The sequence below is a fragment of the Mirounga leonina genome, unplaced genomic scaffold (genome assembly GCF_011800145.1).
Source record: "Mirounga leonina isolate KUSES-001 unplaced genomic scaffold, KU_Mleo_1.0 Mir_154, whole genome shotgun sequence".
Lineage (NCBI taxonomy): Eukaryota > Metazoa > Chordata > Mammalia > Carnivora > Phocidae > Mirounga > Mirounga leonina.
In genome coordinates this window covers 56,132,809-56,152,800 of record NW_023270389.1, presented here as the reverse complement: position 1 = coordinate 56,152,800, position 19,992 = coordinate 56,132,809, and the positions used below count along the sequence as shown (strand labels likewise).

General features: G+C 38.9%; 1 protein-coding gene across 2 annotated transcripts in view; it reads right to left on the bottom strand.

Annotated features, from left to right (window-relative positions):
- Positions 1-19,992, bottom strand: part of SELL (selectin L) — a 48,838-nt gene that overhangs the window by 7,270 nt on the left and 21,576 nt on the right. The window lies entirely within an intron of this gene.

Below are 19,992 nucleotides of genomic sequence, written 5' to 3'. Positions count from 1 at the left end.
TTACCCACGACGGCGCCATGGGGTGCTGTTTAGGCCAAGTAGCCACAGCTGTGATGTGATCACAGGGATGCTTCTTTCTAAAAGCTCTCTATCCTCCCTGGGCTATTTCAGTTTCAGAAAATCCCATAATTGGAGACTCAGGCTGCAGGAATTCTGGGAAGATCATGGAGTAAGTGGCAATGTCAGCAACCTCCTTGTCTTCAATGCCTTGCTATAATTTAATGTTTTTTCGGTAATTGCAACAGTGACACAAAGGCTCCATCCTGCCCTACAACTGAGTAAGACTTTGCCATCGTCTGGCTTTCTCCTCTAAATTGCCTAACCTTGACATGCAGATACATTGTGGAGGGAATATCTATGCATAACTATGCTTCAGAAATGGGATTTGGAACCTGTGTACCCCATCCTAGCTAAGGAAATCCTAGTGGCCCACCTGGTGTGAGTTCAGGGTTACCCCTCCATGTGGCCTGCTACTGTGGCCTTGTCCTAAGAAGTTTCAATAAGTAAGATGATTACTTAAAACTCTCTTTTGAATTTGTGAATGACAGTTGGCAATGAAGATCAACAAGTCAAACTTAGAAACTAAATAGTATGGAAAAGAAATGCTTCATAATAAAGAGGAACCAATGCTATGGAGAAAAGACAGTCTCTTCAATAAATGGTGTTGTGAAGATTGGACAATTACATGCAAAAGAATGGCACTGGACCACTTCCTTACATCATATAAAACAATAAACTCCAAGTGTCTCCTAAGGCAAGGACAAAAAAGTAAAAATAAACACATGAGATTACATAAAAATAAGAAGCTTTTGTGACAGGAAAGGAAACCATCAACAGACAACCCACTGAAGAAGAGAAGATATTTGCAAATGACATAATTGATAAGGGTTTCACATCTGAAACATATAAAGAACTCAAACAACTTAATATCAAAAAACCAAACAATTCAATTTAAAAATGGGAAGAGAACCTAAAGAGACATTTCTTCAAAGAAGACATACAGATGGCCAACAGACACACAAAAAAGATGCTCAACATCACTAATTACCAGGAAAATGCAAATCAAAACCACAATGAGAGATCACCTCACACCTGTCAGAATGACAATTACCAAGAAGAAATAACAAGTGTTAGTGAGGATGTGGAAAAAAGAGAACCCAGTGCACTGTTGGTAAGAATGCAAACTGGGTGCAACCACTATGGAAAACAGTATGGGGGTTCCTCAAAAATTAAAAATAGAGCTACCTTACGGTGTAGCAATTCCAATTCTGGTACTTACCCAAAGAAAATGAAAACACTAATTCAAAAAGATATATGCACTCCATGTTCATTGCAGCACTTTTTACATACTCAAGAGATGGAGTTGACCTAAGTGTCTATTGATAAATGAATGGATAAAGAATATGTCACACACACACACACACAGGAATACTACTCAGCCATAAAAAAGAGTGAAATCTTGCCAATTGCAACAACATAGATGGACATAGAGGTTATTATGCTAAGTGAAGTAAATCAGACAGAGAAAGACAGCATATGTGGAATCTGAAAAACAAAACAAATGAACAACAGCCAAAAAAAAAAGAAAAAGACTCATAAATACAGAGAATAATCTGATAGTGGCTGCCAGAAGGAAGGGAGGGAGGGAGGGGAATGGGCAAAACAGGGAAAGAGGATTAAAATGTATAAACTTCTAGTTCTAAAATAAATAAGATGTGGGGATACCATGTACAGCATAGGAAAGATAGTTAATAAAGTAACAGCTTTGTATGGTGACAGATGTAACTAGATTTATGGCTGTGATTACTTTATAATGTATATAAATGTTTTTTTTAAAGGGGTTCTTTTTTTTTTTAAAGATTTTATTTATTTATTTGACAGAGAGAGACACAGTGAGAGAGGGAACACAAGCAGGAGGAGTGGGGAGGGAGAAGCAGGCTTCTGGTGGAACAGGGAGCCTGATGCGGGGCTCAATCCCAGGACCCTGAGATCATGACCTGAGCCGAAGGCAGACGCTAAACAACTGAGCCACCCAGGTGCCCCTATAATGTATATAAATGTTGTATCACCATGTTGTACACCTGAAACTAAAATACTGTTGTATGTCAAATACACTGCAATAAGAAATCATATAATATGGTCGAAAAGTTATAAAATGTTGTTTAAAAAGGAGAAATAAAATCATGAACTAAACAAAGCCTTCCCCCAGAAAGTGTTTTACCTCGTGAATCTGAAGAATCAGAAGACAATTTTACACAACTTGTTATTTGCATACTTAGTGAAATAAAAGAGGAAATGCAATCAGGGACAGATATGAGAAAAAAGCAAATTCACAGTATGTGATAGAGCAAAGAAAATAATGGCAAAAATGGCAATTGTTCCCGTATCATAGTAAATGCACAATACAAAGGAGTCTCTATGACCGAGAACTTGGCTCTTGAGTCAGGTAGATTTGATTTTAACTGAATTACAATTCTGTCACTTATCAGCTATATGGCCTTGAAAAAATTACTAGAGCTTTGTGCTTCATTCATAAAATGAGGGTAATAGGATTAAACAAGATAATACATTTATCAGTCTTACCATAGCACCTGGCATTCGGCAAATGCTCTATAAAATAATGCCTATTATTATTTTTATGTTAACCAATAAACTTGGTATTTATTCTTTGGATTTAGGCACTCAGGATCTTCTATCAATATGCCAACCTCCTTAGGAGAGATAGACATGCACAATATGATCACTATTGTTGAGCAAATGGTTTGGTTTATATTTATTTTTTTAAATTTAATTTAATTTTATTTAAATTCAATTAATTAACATATAGTGTATTATTAGTTTCAGAGGAGTTCAGTGATTCATCCGTTGCATATAACACCCAGTGCTCATTACATCACATGCACTCCTTAATGCCCATCACCCAGTCACCACATCCCTTCACCCCCTCACCTCCAGCAACCTTTAGTTTGTTTCTTATGATTAAGAGTCTCTAATGGTTTGTCTCCCTCTCTGATTTTTTCCTGTTTTATTTTTCCCTCCCTTCCTCTATGCTCCTCTGTTTTGTTCCTTGAATTCCACATATGAATGAAATAATATGATAATTATCTTTCTCTGGTTGACTTATTTTGCTTAGCATAAAATCTCTAGTTCAATCCATGTCGTTGCAAATGTCAAGATTTCATCCTTTCTGGTGGCTGAGTAATATTCCATTGTATATACATACCACATCTTCTTTATCCATTCATCTGTTGATGGACACCTGAGCTCTTTCCATAGTTTGGCTATTGTGGACATTGCTGCTATAAACATTGGGGTGCAGTTGTCCCTTTGGGTCACTATGTTTGTATCCTTTAGGTAAAACCTATTTGTGCAATTTCTGGGTCACAGGGTAGCTCTACTTTTAAATTTTTGAGGTACCTCCATACTGTTTTCTAGAGTGGCTGCACCAGCTTGCGTTCCCACCAACAGTGTGTGAGGGTTCCCTTTTCTCCGCACCCTTGCCAACATCTGTCATTTCCTGAGTTGTTAATTTTAGCCATTCTGACTGGTGCGAGGCGGTATCTCACTGTGGTTTTGATTTGAATCCTTGATGCCAAGTAATGTTGAGCATGTTTTCATGTGTCTGTTGGCCATTTGTATGAGCAAATGCTTTTTACAAGGCAAGTTGATTAAACGATTGCCTAAGAAAAAGAAAGAGATCACCAATATTTTGAAGAGTGAGGAAAGCTGGATTTCCCCAGCGTGACCATGAAAAAACAGGTAAAGGAAGGCACAGAGGGAAGCAGCAGATTTTGGGGTCTTCTCGTTCCTGTAATGAGCACTGGGTGTTATATATAAGACTGATGAATCACTGAGCTCTACCTCTGAAACTAATAATGCACTATATGTTAATTAATTGAATTTAAATTTAAAAATAAATAAATAAATAAATCCTTAAAATAAATAGATAAATAAGTCTCAGGGATGAGAAGTGCAGCATAGGGAATATAGTCAATAATATTGTAATACACTTATTTAGTGAGCATTTTGCAATGTATATAGTTCTTGAATCACTATTGATTAAACTATTTTGATTAAACTAATTTAATATTATAAGTCAGCTATGTTTCAATTAACATTTTAAAAATTAAAAAAAGATAATCTTCAAGGATCTCATGTATAAAGACTCAACTACATACGAAGGGTCATGGCATGGTCTAGGAAAATTGCCTTACTCATACCATCTCTAAGATCCCAACTGGGGGAATAAGTAATGGAGAAACAGTTGCAAACCACCAGGTTCAATCAGTTCTAGGTGGTGTGTACCTACTGATGGAAAAGAGGGCCATAATCACAGACTCCTTAGGGAGCCATATAAGGTGGCAGATGGTGACAAGCAGGATGGGGGCAGTGCCAGAGACTGATTTAACCCGGGTCACAATTGGGCCAGGCCCCAGCTTTGGTTTGGGCACCGCCAGCCGTGCAGCCTGGCGGCAATGTCTCTTCCTGTCTTCAAGCTCCTGGAGAATTACACAGGAAGCCGGTTACACTGACTTGGCAGACTTGGATGATAAATGGTGGATGCCTTTCCCAGGCAGCATGGTACTTCCCTTTTAATACCTTCCATTGTGGGAAACTCTAAACAATCCAGAATTAACGGGAATCCAACATCTTCCTTTCTATAGTGAAAAATTTCCTTGCTGAACTCTTTTAGGAAACTCCATCTTGGGACGGAGTTTCGGAAATCGGAGAAAGCAAGCCTTAACATCGATACGTAAGCATTTGTATGTGTTGAAAACAAATATCTGAGAAAGAAAAACTTTACATGTAGAACACGTTGCTATAAAGCAAGGGTGGTAAACAGTCTCCATACAACAACATGGTGAGTCTCATGATGAGTGAAAGAAACTGAACCAAAAACCAAAAAAAAGGAGACAGACTGAAACTGAAAGACTCTATAAAGTTCAAAACAGGTGGGACTGATCTGTGCTGTTAGAAACCAGGAAAGGGGTTATCCTTGGTGGGTGGGTGGGGCAGTTAACTACTGGAAGAGATAAGGAGGGAAGCTTCTGTGGTGTGGTAATGATTGGTTTCTTGATCTGGGTGCTGATAACATGGATGGGTTCAGTTTGGGAAAATTCATCAAGCTGTATGTCCTTGACATGTACCCTTTTTCGTGTGTATTTTATATTTCAAAAAGCTCAAACAGTAATTAGCAATAATGACTAGCTAAGTTAGCCTCAGCGCTCTGGCTTGATCATGGTTTCACCTTTCCAGAAAAGACGCCATCAATCATTTTAAGAATGGGCAAATTTGGGGAGCAGAACTGGAGTAAAAATATTCAGAACTTGGGTTTAATTAGGTCATTTATGGGCTTATTCCCCACACATTACAGCAGCGTGGCTTATTCCTTGATTCCAGCCCTTAAGGAGTCAGAGTATGCTGTCTTTTTCTTCTAAGAAGACAACCTCCACCTCCAACAGCGGATGCATGCATTTAACCACACTTGGTAAAAAGGGAAAAGGAGTTTCCTATCGGATGGAGTAGAAAGTATTTAAAATTTTCAGGGAAAATAATCTGGAAATAAATGTATGCCATAGGATGGAAGTTTCAGACTTCTCTTCCTTTGTTCTCAAGCTCTGTTCCCTAAGTCCATGGAGACTGTCCCATCTGCTGCTGCTTCTTCATTTCTCACCCACAGAGCCAGTTCTGAAAAGAGCAGACTGGGGCCAGGGAGGATTCCCCAAAGAAGTGCACATGGAAGTCATCTTAGCACTTAGAGTCAAGTGCAAAAGAAAGTCTCATTTTAATAGGAATATATTTCTAAAAATCACTTGAAATTCTATCACCCAGAGATAAGAGTAAAGAATGTGGTATTTGAATAGTACATGTATGCCCCGGTATGTGTACGCATACATACATGTACTATCCTGGACTTCTTTCTCTCTTAATACCTCTTAATACCTGCTGAGTATTGCTAACACACTTTACCCAAAAGAAGGTGGGGGAGGGTTAAAGTGCCTTGTGGTATAAATCTGAACATTTGTGTTAAAATAAAATGTTTAGGGGCGACTGGGTGGCTCAGTCGTTAAGTGTCTGCCTTCGGCTCAGGTCATGACTCCAGGTCCTGGGATCGAGCCCCGCCATCGGGCTCCCTGCTCCTCGGGAGCCTGCTTCTCCCTCTGCCTCTCTCTCTCTCTGTCTCTCATGAATGAATAAATAAAATCTTTAAAAAATAAAATAAAATAAAATGTTTAGTTCACTGGAGAAATTAACATTTATTGAGCAAAGAGCCTGGCACCTTACATACATGATGTTTAATCTCACAGTGGAGTTGAATCTTATAACAATCCTGCAGCACTGACATATCCTCCATGATATATACATATGTGGACATGGAGCCTCAGAGATGAAATGATGGGGCAAAGTCATTTAACTAGGAAGTGGGAGAGTCAGGATTTGGACCCAGTTCTGAATGATTTGAAGCCTTTGCTTTTCCACAGTATAGCATGCCTCCCATGAAGAGGACCCCCTTCCCGGTGTTTAAGTCAGGCAAATATTGATATAAAGGTTTGAGATTTACTGTTAAATGATGAAAAATTTGAGTATAGTATCCTATCTTCTGAAGCCAAAGGACCCTTATTCAACATTTAGTTGAGAAATTTAGTGCATGTAGGTCTCAATTTTCATGTATTTTTTCAGAGATAAGTCATGGAAAGATTCAGTGTGAATTTTTTTCTCTTCAGACATCAGCTTTCCCCCCGCCCATCAGCCTCACTAGAAGATACTTTTTTAAGTCCAAATCTAGTTCTTAGAGTATATAGGCTATTTTTCCAAAATGTGCTATCATGTTTATAATAAAATTAATATATTAGACTTGTTGGTAAATACTAGATATTACAAAAGTCATAAATAATAATAATTTTTCAAAAAGTTGCTTGAAATTCTACCACCCAGAGATAGTTGTGGTTAAGAATTTAGTATAGAATATCTACATATGTGCATGTACACACTCACACATGTATACACGTATTCCTAGATTTCCTTCTCTGTATAAATGCTTATATAGATTTTAATAAAAACTGAGAAATCAATGACCTTTGAATGAAAATAAATAAATGCAATGTTATATGCTTTAATGCTATGCCTAGACTTTATAGCATGTATCACAGCAGCTGTGAAATAGTGATTTACATGATCACTGTTACTATTGCCAGGACTCTGGAGCTAAGCCCCCTGGATTTAAATCTCAGATCTGTCATTGACAGGCCATGTAATCCCGAGCAAGTTACTCTTCTTCCTCAGCTTCTTCGTTTGCAAAATAGAGATAAAAGTAATATTTACTTCACAGTGTCGGTATATGGATTAAATGAAAGTACGTAATACATGCGGAACAATGTATGTCACATATCAAGCCCAAACTATTGTCTTGCTTGCCTGAACTGTCAGTCTTGTTCCCCGTTGTATCCTCAGCCTAGTACATAATGTGTGTTCAGTACTTTGACTATTATTATTAGTGGTATCCAATAAATATCTATTGAATGAAGGAATACCCATTTACTGCTGAGGTATTTGAGACTGACAGAACAGTGGGAAATGCCCAATTTTTGAGTCAGGCAAACAGATTTCAGATTTTTTTTATTTGAGAGAGAGAGAGAGTAAGCTCGCAAGTGGGGGAAGGGGCAGAGGGAGAAGGAGAGAGGGAGGGAATCTCAAGCAGACTCCCCACTGAATGCAGAGATCAACGAGGGGCTCGATCTCATGACCCTGAGACCATGATCTGAGCCAAAATCAAGAGTCAGTCGCTCAACCGACTAAGCCACCCAGGTGCCCCCAGGCAAACAGATTTCAGACCTTATTCCTTCATCCTCAACTGTTGACTTTTTTGGGGAGAGGGGAGGTCAACTGACTGAACTTTTCTGAGCCTCTGATTTCCCATCTATAAAACAAAAATAATTCCTTCTCATATTTTTATGCAGATTTGAGATAATTGTGATAGTTTATCGATAAATGGTAGCTATTTTTGTACAAATATTACATTAAAGTATCCAGAGTGAATGCTTTGCTTAACCCAAGGGAGCACCATCCATATGAAATACAACATAAATGATGTCCCCTGGAATAGAGCAGTATAGGAGCCCTGAGGCTATCCATAGTAGACTTTGCAGTTCATAATCATTATGAAGTAGCCCTTTATCAGAGTCTCTCAGGGTTGGATGTATTTGGGGTCCATAAGAGCAACTCAGGATTAATATTAGCTGCAGAGACCTTCTACAAGTGATAGTCTCATTTTAAAGCCATGGATAATGAGACACAACCATAAACATGGGGCCTGGGTTTAAGTTCAAGCCTTTTAAATTTCAGGTTCACTATTCTCTAAAGCCCAGTAAATACAGTGGCAGAGGGAGAAGGATAAAGGAAACTCTGAATAAAGTTAGTATCGGTGTTTGTGCTATATGCTTCTTTATCATTCATCAACATCTGTCATGCTCCAGAGCTAGGTAATACCAACTCCATTCTGCACCCCATCTCTCTTCTGCATTCAGGGGAAGTTCAGTTGGGGCCCATAGTCAGGACGGAGGCACAGAATACACACGGAACCTCCTCTGCAATCAGATGAACAGGATAAGTGAGTTTCTTGGCATGTTCCTTGTCTGCATTACAAAGCTGAAACTAAATTTATCTTCACTTATACCAGCACACTCTGTTACCCAAATGTGTTATTTGTTTGCATTGCTATTGTTACCAGTGCATGAATCAGGCCCCAACCAAGAGGTTTCCCTAGGACTTTCTTCTGGGCATCATCTCAAAGTGTTCGATGAGTAGTTACTAAAGGGCCAATCTGGGGGCTGGTGAGGGCTTGGCCAGGGAGGCTTCGGCCAAGCCTGGGCATTACTTTTCAATAGAACAGGAAGGGGAAATGGTGGCCTATAACCTCAGGGGCTTTTTCCAGATGGCCCACACAATCTCTCTCCTGATCTGAGGAAGTGGCCCAGCCGAGAACAGCACCACATATGGGAGAAATGCAAACCCTAACCAGGAGAAGCAGACTCTTATCTGGGGGTAGTAGTTCAGGACCACCACCAGATTCTGCTGAAAGTTTGAAAGGCACTCAAGTGTTGGCAAAAACAAATGATCTTGGGTTAACTGTAGCTAGAACATTGTGGAAGAGTTGGCCAATCACATATGTCTCTATCAGTTCCCCGCAAAAAGAGAAACTATACTAAAGTTGCAGCAAGAGGAATTTAAGCTCGATGTAAAGAAGAACTTCCTGAATACTAGTTTAATGACATGTTGCAACTGTTTTTTTGTTGTTTTTTTTTTCGTGGAGGAACTGTTTTCTTCCTGGAAAGGGAAAGTGAAAACGATCTTGCAGCTGAGCAGAACTCTTCAGGGTTTCGGTCCACACTGACATTTATTCTATTATCCCTGTAATAAAGTATGGTGGAATGAGTGAGGACATTTCATGTTAGAATGTTTTTATTCGTATTTACAAGGCATAAAAAGATGGATTACGTTTTTATCTTGATTTAATTCTAACATTTACTGAGCATAGCTGCGAGCAGCTTTCAGGAGCTAATTATCTATCTGGCCATGGACAATATTTCAGGAGCTAATCATCTGGTAGAAGAATCACACACATAAATAAAATATGCATGACAGATTGTGATCAGTACTATAATCCCACAGAATGTGGTTGAATTTTAGTAGAGGAAGAGCTTACTCCAATTTGGGGATTTAGGAGAAATCCCTTTCATGAGCTAGGTCTTGTAGGATGAGCTAGATGTAAATAAATGGTGATTGGGGAAGGTTTAGGCAATGACTCAAGTGAAGATTTAGAGATACGAAAGCACAGAGCAAGTTCAGGAAAGGCAACTACGTGAGCGTGTCTAGAACCGAAGTTGAGGACCAGAGCCCGCACCAGCCAGATGTCCAGCACACGGCGTAATGGTGAATAGAAGTAGTGATAGTGTGTCACATCAGGTTCTCCAAGGCCCAGACACTTAGACGGGGAGACAGATATCTTCTGGTTCAAGAGCTGTGTTGGAAGAGACACCCATGAAGGCTAAAAGGAACAAATCACAGTAGGGAGGGAGAACCTTTAGAACGGGTGAAAGCCTGATACGTATAGAAGAAGGGGGAAAGGAAGGAAGAATGGGTGGCAGGCACTGCAGACTGGAGCCCAGCCCCTGAACAGGAGATCCGGGTGGTGTCCATGGCTTCCACATCTGGTCGGCATCACGGAATGACTCCTGAGTAAAGAGGCACAGCTTCTAACAGTTCACCACTAATGATAAAGTTTGCAGCAGTAATTGTTGGGTAGCGTGTGTGTGTGTGTGTGTGTGTGTGTGTGTGTTTAAGGCAATTCCCTTTTCTGGCTTGCCAAAAGTTTTCCTTTTCCTTTTAAAAAATAATATTTTTTTTGCAATTTTGAGATGATGATATGGTTTTTCTCTTCTGATATATTAATCTGGTGATTTATAGTTAAAGATTTTCTAATGTAAATCTACTCTTATATTCCAGAAATAAACCTAAATTGAACACAAGGTTATTTTTTTTATTTTCTGCTACATATGGCTTGTTAATACTATGTTTAGAAATTTTTAACATATATTCATGAGTGACATTGGACTATAACTGTTTTTTCTTGCAAAGTTTTTTTCTGGTTTTTGAATCAAGAATATTTTGGCCTCATAGAATAATGGGGGAATAGTTCATTATTTTATATCTCTAGAAATTATTGAACATATGTGGTAAAATCTGGGGTTTCTTTATTGTTTGAAAATTGGTAGAACTCACCTGTAGAACTATCTTAGCCTGATGTTTTCTTTTTTTTAAGATTTTATTTATTTATTTGAGAGAGAGAGAGAGAGAAAGAGGGGGGAGAGGCAGAGGAAAAGGGGGAAGCAGACTCACCACTGAGCAGGGAGCCCAATGTGGGGCGAGGTCCCAATACCCAGAGATCATTACCTGAGCTGAAGTCAAACACTTAACCGACTAAGCCACCCAGGCACCCCGAACCTGATGTTTTCTTTGTGATAAGAGTTTTAACTGCAGATTCAAATTTTTTAATGATTATAAGAGACCATTCAGTCTTTCTATTTTGGGGGGAGTAAAGTTCTCAAGTAAATTTTTTTAGCAAATGTGTTTAAATTGACTATTACCAACCACATTTTAGTAAATTGTTCTTACTATTTTCTTAATTTAAAAAATCATCCATGATATCTTTAGAGATATATTTTTTATACTCCTAATTTTGTATATTTATACCATTTTTCTTTTTTTATTAGATTGTCTACTTGTTGATCCTCTTTGATTCTATTGGTCTTTGTTTCTCTATGTTAATTTCTGCTCTTAAATATATTATTTTCATCTTTTTACTTTCTTATGGCTTATTCTATGACTTGCTTCTCTAACTCCTTAAGTTGGATGTTTAAGTTTTAGTCTTCTTTGCTTTTCTAATATAAGCATTACAATGATAAATTTTCCTTGACATTTCTTTTGCTACACCCCGCAGTTGCTGGTATGCACTATTTTTAATATTGTTCAATTTTAAAAGTACAAATTTTTTTGTGATTTTTTGACTTATAAGTTACTTAGATATATTTAAATTTTTAAGCATACTGAAATTTTAAAAAATTTATTGTTATTAACTTATAACAAATAGAAGAGGCTTTGATCTGTATGATTCTAGTTCCTAGAAATTTATTGACACTTGCTTTATAGTCCAATATATGATCTATTTCTGTATATGTTCCAAATGTAGTAGAATTGCTTAATTGTTAAGTGAAATGTTCTATATATATCCATGAAATCAAGCATAGGTGTTTTTGCATGGGGTTTGCAGGTGAATACACAATCTGATGAAATTGCAGGGCACTGGGTGGCTCAGTGGGTTAAGCATCTGACTTCAGCTCAGGTCATGATCCCAGGATCCTGGCATCAAGCCTCAGGATCCTGGGATCAAGCCCCAGGATCCTGGGATCAAGCCCCAGGTCTGGCTCTGCGCTCAGCAGGGAGTCTGCTTCTCCCTCTCCCTCTGACCCTCCCCTCACTCATGCTCAGGCTCCTGCTCATGCAGGTGCACTCTCTCTCTCAAATAAATAAAATCTTAAAAAGAAAAAAAAAGTAAAAAAGGAAGAAATTGCAGTATAGGGACAAGCAGTGATTTTTAATCTCTGGGCCTTAACTACCCTCCGGGCAAGAAGCCTTTTTTTTTTAAAATCATCCATCCATACATCTGTGTTTTCTTAATTAGTGCGTAGTAAAAATAACTACTATCTTGCAATTTTGTATCTTTAATGAGTCTTCCTCATAATAGAAAAATTTGGAAACTAGTCCTGCATTTATATGGTTTCTAGAGAGATGCTGATTTCTCTAAGAAGTTCATATGATGCTCCAGAAGTAATTAGCACATCATGCAAGTCATGTGCCCCATCAAACATGCCTTCTCCTATTAGGTCTAAATCCACATGAAACTGACCACATAATCAAAGTGAGCCCAGCCGACAGGTATTTTCAGAAGCTTCCCAGCACTTTGAGACAACGTTGGCCAGTCTGCATCAGCGTCTCTATCAAAACTGCATTTCTGAAACTAAACTCAGATTGCTTTCATTTAAGGAGTCAGAACTGATTCAGCCCATATTTTTAAGAGCTCTGAGTTTGGGGACTTTTCCTATTTTCAGTCTCCACCACTTGCCTTTGTGAATCCAAAGCCATTTTTACTGTATCCTTGACTCAATCCTATATTAACAATAAAAGAGATATGTTCATGAAGAGGAAATATAACAAAGGAGGGACTTTCCTTCAAGTTCTTTGAAAAAAAGAACATTTGCATAAACCATATTTAACCAGAACCTTTGTTTTATGTTTTTCCTTTCTGAATGCTTTGTTGCACTCCCTTGCATTTCCCTTCCCTGTCCCTCCACCCCAGACAGTCGAGCCTTGACAATGTTTCACACTGGAATCTTCCTGACCCCACCCTAAGCATCAAACCTGAAAAATTACATTTACCAACCAGTCTCCCTGCTTCCGTTTCTCTCCACTCTTAAACCCTTAGATGTGTTAATCTTCCCAGAATATCATTGTGATCCTGTCCCTCTCTTGCTCAAGGGTTCCCAGAAACTCCAGAATAAATTTTGCAAGCTTTCACCTGGGATTTAAAGCTGTTTCATGCCTTTTTCATTGCTGGTTCTCTGCAAAACCCATAAAACCTGCTGACATACTTCAATACCTTTGCCTTGGATACTTAACTCACCTTCTGATTGCTAATTAGACCTCATTCAGGATCTAATTCTACCTATAAATTCTGCTGCCCTTTGCCACGTGGACCCTCCCTCTCTGAACCACAGCATCTCCGGCTTGCACTCTTCAACATCCCACAGCACAGGCTGCCTCCACCTGCAATTAGAGGTGATTTTTCCTTCCACCTCTAGATGCCCCATGTGTCCACAGCCTCTGGTAACATGTCTTGTAATGTTCTTCTACCTTAGAGCCTTATCAAGAAAAGACAGTTCTCTCCTGATATGGTATGGATTTAGATGTCAAATAAGATAATTAGATGTCAACTAAAATAAGTTTAAGATAATTAACTTTAAAAATCCCTTACCCTACTATTATCATCATCATGGCAACTACTGCTATTACAACTATTAGTACTGGAAACCCTACTGCCAGATCTGTTGCTTGGACCAAGCTTCAACCAAGGTCCTGAGTAAAGCTTAGTTCCAATTAACCTTTCAGGGTCACACAGGGAAGGCTGTACTTCATGGAATGCTGACAGCCCACTAGATAAGACAAAACGGACAGGGCTAAACGGAAGTGAAAATCTCATTATTTCTGCTAATAATTTCCCTGTCCTTTGTCATGGGTTATGTGTTGTTTGGTTTTAGTGACTTTTCTTTCCTGAATGGGGCATGTAAACAGAAGGAAGAATCAAATTGCTAGAGTTAAGACAGGGAAATGTTCAAGGAACTTTGGGGAAAAGACAAAATGAAGAGATACCTGCCAGAGAATAGGATCTGTGAGGGGGAGGAGAATAGACATCTAAAGGATAACTTTATTGGGCACCTGGGTGGCTCAGTCATTAAGCATCTGCCTTTGGCTCAGGTCATGATCTCAGGGTCCTGGGATCGAGCCCCCCATCAGGCTCCCGGCTCCGCAGGAAGCCTCCTTCTCCCTCTCCAGCTCCCCCGCTTGTGTTCCCTCTCTCGCTGTTTCTGTCAAATAAATAAATAAAATCTTTAAAAAAAAGGATAACTTTATTAAGTTTCCACAGTCCGATTTGGATATGAAGCCTCTTACTTGACTCATCTGTTTCTCATTAAATCATTATGGAGCTAGGTCTGTTTCAGACTCAAAGAACAGAGCACAGTCTTGGGGAGGTTAAGGGTGAAAACTAGGGCATACATGGGAAGTGTGTTACACTCGGTAACAGGTTTTTCATATCAGAGCTAAGGTCATAAAATTAAATATCAATTTAATGAAATATTTCCCTAGGAAACTAAATTAATATAGCCCAGCCTCACTGAGCTCTGGTGAACAAATCCAGGGGAATCCCAGGCTAACTGAGCTCTGGTGAACAAATCCAGAGGAATGGGTAATTCTGTTTCCTGGACTCTTGTCAGTTTCATGAAAGCTGGTATTCTGGGTTATGAGAGAAAGGGGTTATTTCATTTAATCTGGAGCACAACTATGTGAGGAAGATAATGGTAGCCCCATTTCATAAATAAATCTGAAATTCAAAAGCTTAATGACTTGTAGGGTCACATCACAGGGGTAGAGGCAGGATTCCCACCGAGTGGGGCTCCCCAGCCAGTGCGCTTGCATGTCACCCCAGCAAGAGTTCAGGTAGCAAAGCTGACCTGTGGTGAAAATCTGAGCACTGGGATCCTATTTGAACACAAAGGACTCTCTGGTTTTTAAGCTCAGGACAAGTTCTCAGACCAGCTTCTGCTCAAGACCATGCATAAGATCCAAAATCCTACACCAAGAAAGCATGGAAAGCAAGATTTGGGTGGAAAGCAATCTACATTTAAGGTTCAGTTCACAAAACAAGTTCATACCTGACTCAGTTATCGCAATAACCCCGGGAAGTAAGTAAGGCATATTTCATTATTATGTTATAGATAAAGAAATAGGAAACTAAGTCTCACAGAGGTTAAACCCAAGGTCTTTGGAAAAATTTTTCTTATGAACCCGTATTTATTTTTTTATGACTGTTATGAATCTTTTTTAAAAATTTTTTATTTTATTTTTTATTATATTATGTTAATCACCATACATTACATCATTAGTTTTTGATGTAGTGTTCCATGATTCATTGTTTGCATATAACACCCAGTGCTCCATGCAGAACGTGCCCTCTTTAATACCCATCACCAGGCTAACCCATCCTCCCACCCCTCTCCCCTCTAGAACCCTAAGTTTGTTTTTCAGAGTCCATTGTCTCTCATGGTTCATCTCCCCCTCTGATTCCCCCCCTTCATTCTTCCCCTCCTGCTATCTTCTTTTTTTTTTTTTAACATATAATGTATTATTTGTTTCAGAGGTACAGGTCTGTGATTCAACAGTCTTGCACAATTCACAGCGCTCACCATAGCACATACTCTCCCCAGTGTCTATCACCCAGCCACCCCATCCCTCCCAACCCCCACCACTCCAGCAACCCTCAGTTTGTTTCCTGAGATTAAGAATTCCTCATATCAGTGAGGTCATATGAAACATGTCTTTCTCTGATTGACTTATTTCACTCAGCATAATACCCTCCAGTTCCATTCACTTCACTGCAAATGGTAAGAATTTCATTCCTTTTGATGGCTACATAATATTCCATTGTATATATATACCAAATCTTCTTTATCCATTCATCTGTCAATGGACATCCTGGCTCTTTCCACAGTTTGGCTATCGTGGACATTGCTGCTATAAATATCGGGGTGCACATACCCCTTCGGATCCCTACATTTGTATCTTTGGGTAAATACCCAGTAGTGTAATTGTTGGATCGTATGGTAGCTCTATTTTCAACTTTTTGAGGAACCTCCATACTGTTTTCCAGAGTGGCTGCAGCAGCTTGCATTCCCACCAACAGTGTAGGAGGGTTCCCCTTTCTCCACATCCCCGCCAACATCTGTCGTTTCCTGACTTGTTAATTTTAGCCATTCTGACTGGTGTGAGGTGGTATCTCATTGAGGTTTTGATTTGGATTTCCCTGATGCCGAGCGATGTTGAGCACTTTTTCATGTGTCTGTTGGCCATTTGGATGTCTTCTTTGGAAAAATGTCTGTTCATGTCTTCTGCCCATTTCTTGATTGGATCATTTGTTCTTTGGGTGTTGAGTTTCATAAGTTCTTTATAGATTTTGGATACTAGCCCTTTATCTGATACGTCATTTGCAAATATCTTCTCCCATTCTGTCAGTCTTTATTGTCTTTTGGTTTTGTGGACTGTTTCTTTTGCTGTGCAAAAGCTTTTTATCTTGATGAAGTCCCAATAGTTCATTTTTGCCCTTGCTTCCCTTGCCTTTGGCAATGTTTCTAGGAAGAAGTTGCTGTGGCTCAGGTCGAAGAGGTTGCTGCCTGTGTTCTCCTTTAGGATTTTGATGGACTCCTGTCTCACATTTAGGTCTTTCAACCATTTTGAGTCTATTTTTGTGTGTGGTATAAGGAAATGGTCCAGTTTCATTCTTCTGCATGTGGCTGTCCAATTTTCCCAACACCATTTGTTGAAGAGACTGTCTTTTTTCCATTGGACATTCTTTCCTGCTTTGTCGAAGAGTAGTTGACCATAGAGTTGAGAGTCCATTTCTGGGCTCTTTATTCTGTTCCATTGATCTACATGTCTGTTTTTGTGCCAGTACCATACTGTTTTGATGATGACAGCTTTGTAATAGAGCTGGAAGTCCGGAATTGTGATGCCACCAGCTTTACTTTTCTTTTTCAATATTCCTCTGGCTATTTGGGGTCTTTTCTGGTTCCATACAAATTTTAGGATTATTTGTTCCATTTCTTTGAAAACAGTTGATAGTATTTTGATACGGATTGCATTAAATGTGTAGATTGCTTTAGGTAGCATTGACAATCCTCACAATATTTGTTCTTCCAATCCATGAGCATGGAACGTTTTTCCATTTCTTTGTGTCTTCCTCAATTTCTTTCATGAGTATTTTATAGTTTTCTGAGTACAGATCCTTTGCCTCTTTGGTTAGATTTATTCCTAGGTATCTTATGGTTTTGGGTGCAATTGTAAATGGGATCGACTCCTTAATTTCTCTTTCTTCTGTCTCGTTGTTGGTGTATAGGAATGCCACTAATTTCTGTGCATTGATTTTATATCCTGCCACTTACCGAATTCCTGTATGAGTTCTAGCAGTTTGGGGGTGGAGTCTTTTGGGTTTTCCACCTAAAGTATCATATCATCTGCAAAGAGTGAGAGTTTGACTTCTTTGCCAATTTGATTGATTTTATTTCTTTTTGTTTGATTGCTGTGGCTAGGACTTCTAATACTATGTTGAATAGCAGTGGTGATAGTGGACATCCCTGCCGTGGTCCTGACCTTAGGGGGAAAGCTCTCAGTTTTTCCCCATTGAGAATGATATTCGCTGTGGGTTTTTCATAGATGGCTTTTATGATCTTGAGGTATGTACCCTCTATCCCTATACTCTGAAGAGTTTTGATCAAGAAAGGATGCTGTACTTTGTCAAATGCTTTTTCTGCATCTATTGAGAAGATCATACGGTTCTTGTTCTTTCTTTTATTTATGTATTTTGTCACATTGATTCATTTGCAGATGTTGAACCAAACTTTCAGCCCAGGGATAATCCCACTTGGTCGTGGTGAATAATCCTTTTAATGTACTGTTGGATCCTGTTGGCTAGTATTTTGGTGAGAATTTTTGCATCCATGTTCATCAGGGATATTGGTCTGTAATTCTCCTTTTTGATGGGGTCTTTGTCTGGTTTTGGGATCAAGGTAATGGTAGCCTCATAAAACGAGTTCAGAAGTTTTCCTTCCATTTCTATTTTTTGGAACAGTTTCAGAATAATAAGTATTAATTCTTCTTGAAATGTTTGGTAGAATTCCCCTGGGAAGCCACCTGGCCCTGGGCTTTTGTTTGTTGGGAGATTTTTGATTATGGCTTCGATTTCCTTAGTGGTTATAGGTCTATTTCTTCCTGGTTCAGTTTAGGTAGTTGATACATCTCTAGGAATGCATCCATTTCTTCCCAATTATCTAATTTGCTGGCATACAGTTGCTCATAATATGTTCTTATAATTGTTTGTATTTCTTTGGTGTTGGTTGTGATCTCTCCTCTTTCATTCATGATTTTATTTATTTGGGTCTTTTCCCTTTTCTTTTTGATAAGTCTGGCCAGGGGTTTATCAATCTTGTTAATTCTTTCAAAGAACCAGCTCGTAGTTTCGTTGATCTGTTCTACTGTTCTTTTGGTTTTCTATTTCATGGATTTCTGCTCTGATCTTTATTATTTCTCTTCTCCTGCTGGGTTTAGGCTTTACTTGCTTTCTCCAGCTCCTTTAGGTTTAGGTTTAGGTTGTGTATTTGAGACCTTTCTTGTTTCTTGAGAAAGGCTTGTATTGCTATATACTTTCCTCTTAGGACTGCCTTTGCTGTATCCCAAAGATTTTGAATAGTTGTGTTTTCATTTTCATTGGTTTCCATGAATTTTTTAATTCTTCTTTAATTTCCTGGTTGACCCATTCATTCTTCAGTAGGATGCTCTTTAGCCTCCATGTACTTGAGTTCTTTCTGACTTTCCTCTTGTGACTGAGTTCTAGTTTCAAAGCATTGTGGTCTGAAAATAGGCAGTGACTGATCGCAATCTTTTGGTACCAGTTGAGACCTGATTTGTGGCCTAGGATGTGATCTATTCTGGAGAATGTTCCATGGGCACTAGAGAAGAATGTGTATTCTGTTGCTTTGGGATGGAATGTTCTGAATATGTCTGTGAAGTCCATTTGGTCCAGTGTGTCATTTAAAGTCTTTAGTTTTGTTGATCTTTTGCTGAGATGAAATGTCCATTTCAGTGAGGGGGGTGTTAAAGTCCACCACTATTATTGTATTGTTGTCAATGTGTTTCTTTGTTCTTGTTATTAATTGCCTTATATAATTGGCTGCTCCCATGTTAGGGGCATAGATATTTACAATTGTTAGATCTTCTTGTTGGAGAGACCCTTTAAGTAGGATATAGTGTCCTTCCTCATCTCTTATTACAGTCTTTGGCTTAAAATCTAATTTGTCTGATAGAAGGATTGCCACCCCAGCTTTCTTTTGGTGTCCATTAGCATGGTGAATGGTTTTCCACCCCCTCACTTTCAATCTGGGGGTGTCTTTGGGTCTAAAATGAGTCTTTATCTAACAGATATAGCATGACATAATTCCTAGGATCATACATAATCCTTAGGGCTCAAACAAAGGACTGTTTTTAAGTTTATACACATCTTATTCCCAAGAAGTAGCCACCATGTGGTGTCTTTGATTCTGATGTCCTAGTCAAATAAGGCCTTGCAATCAGGGCTGCTGTGTGAGTCTGTGCAGGTTGTACACTGTATAACTCTAAAGGGTATATCTTAAGTTACATGAAGGTGAAAGGTATAGCCTAGATTCATAGTATAGAACATGGAGAATTTTTTTTTGCAACAGCTCATATTGTAAAGCAGGATCTGAGATGGATTTGAGGAAAGAAAATACAATTATTAGCAAAAAATCATTATCATAACATGTATACTCTTGTATGAAAGTGGTATTGGCCATGGGGCAAGAAGGGATTTCAACTAGTTTTTACCAGGCCCCTATTCTGTTGTAAGAAGTTAGCCACATTAGAGGAGTATCTGTTCAAGTCATTACATGCATGGAGAGAGGTTTTGCTGCAACTTATATCAACAGTACACTGTATGCTCTTTCTGAGTTACATGAATCCACATTTACTGAGTGTCTAGTAATGAGCTAGACACTCCATGGATGTGACACATTCTCTGCCTTTAAGGAGGGTAGG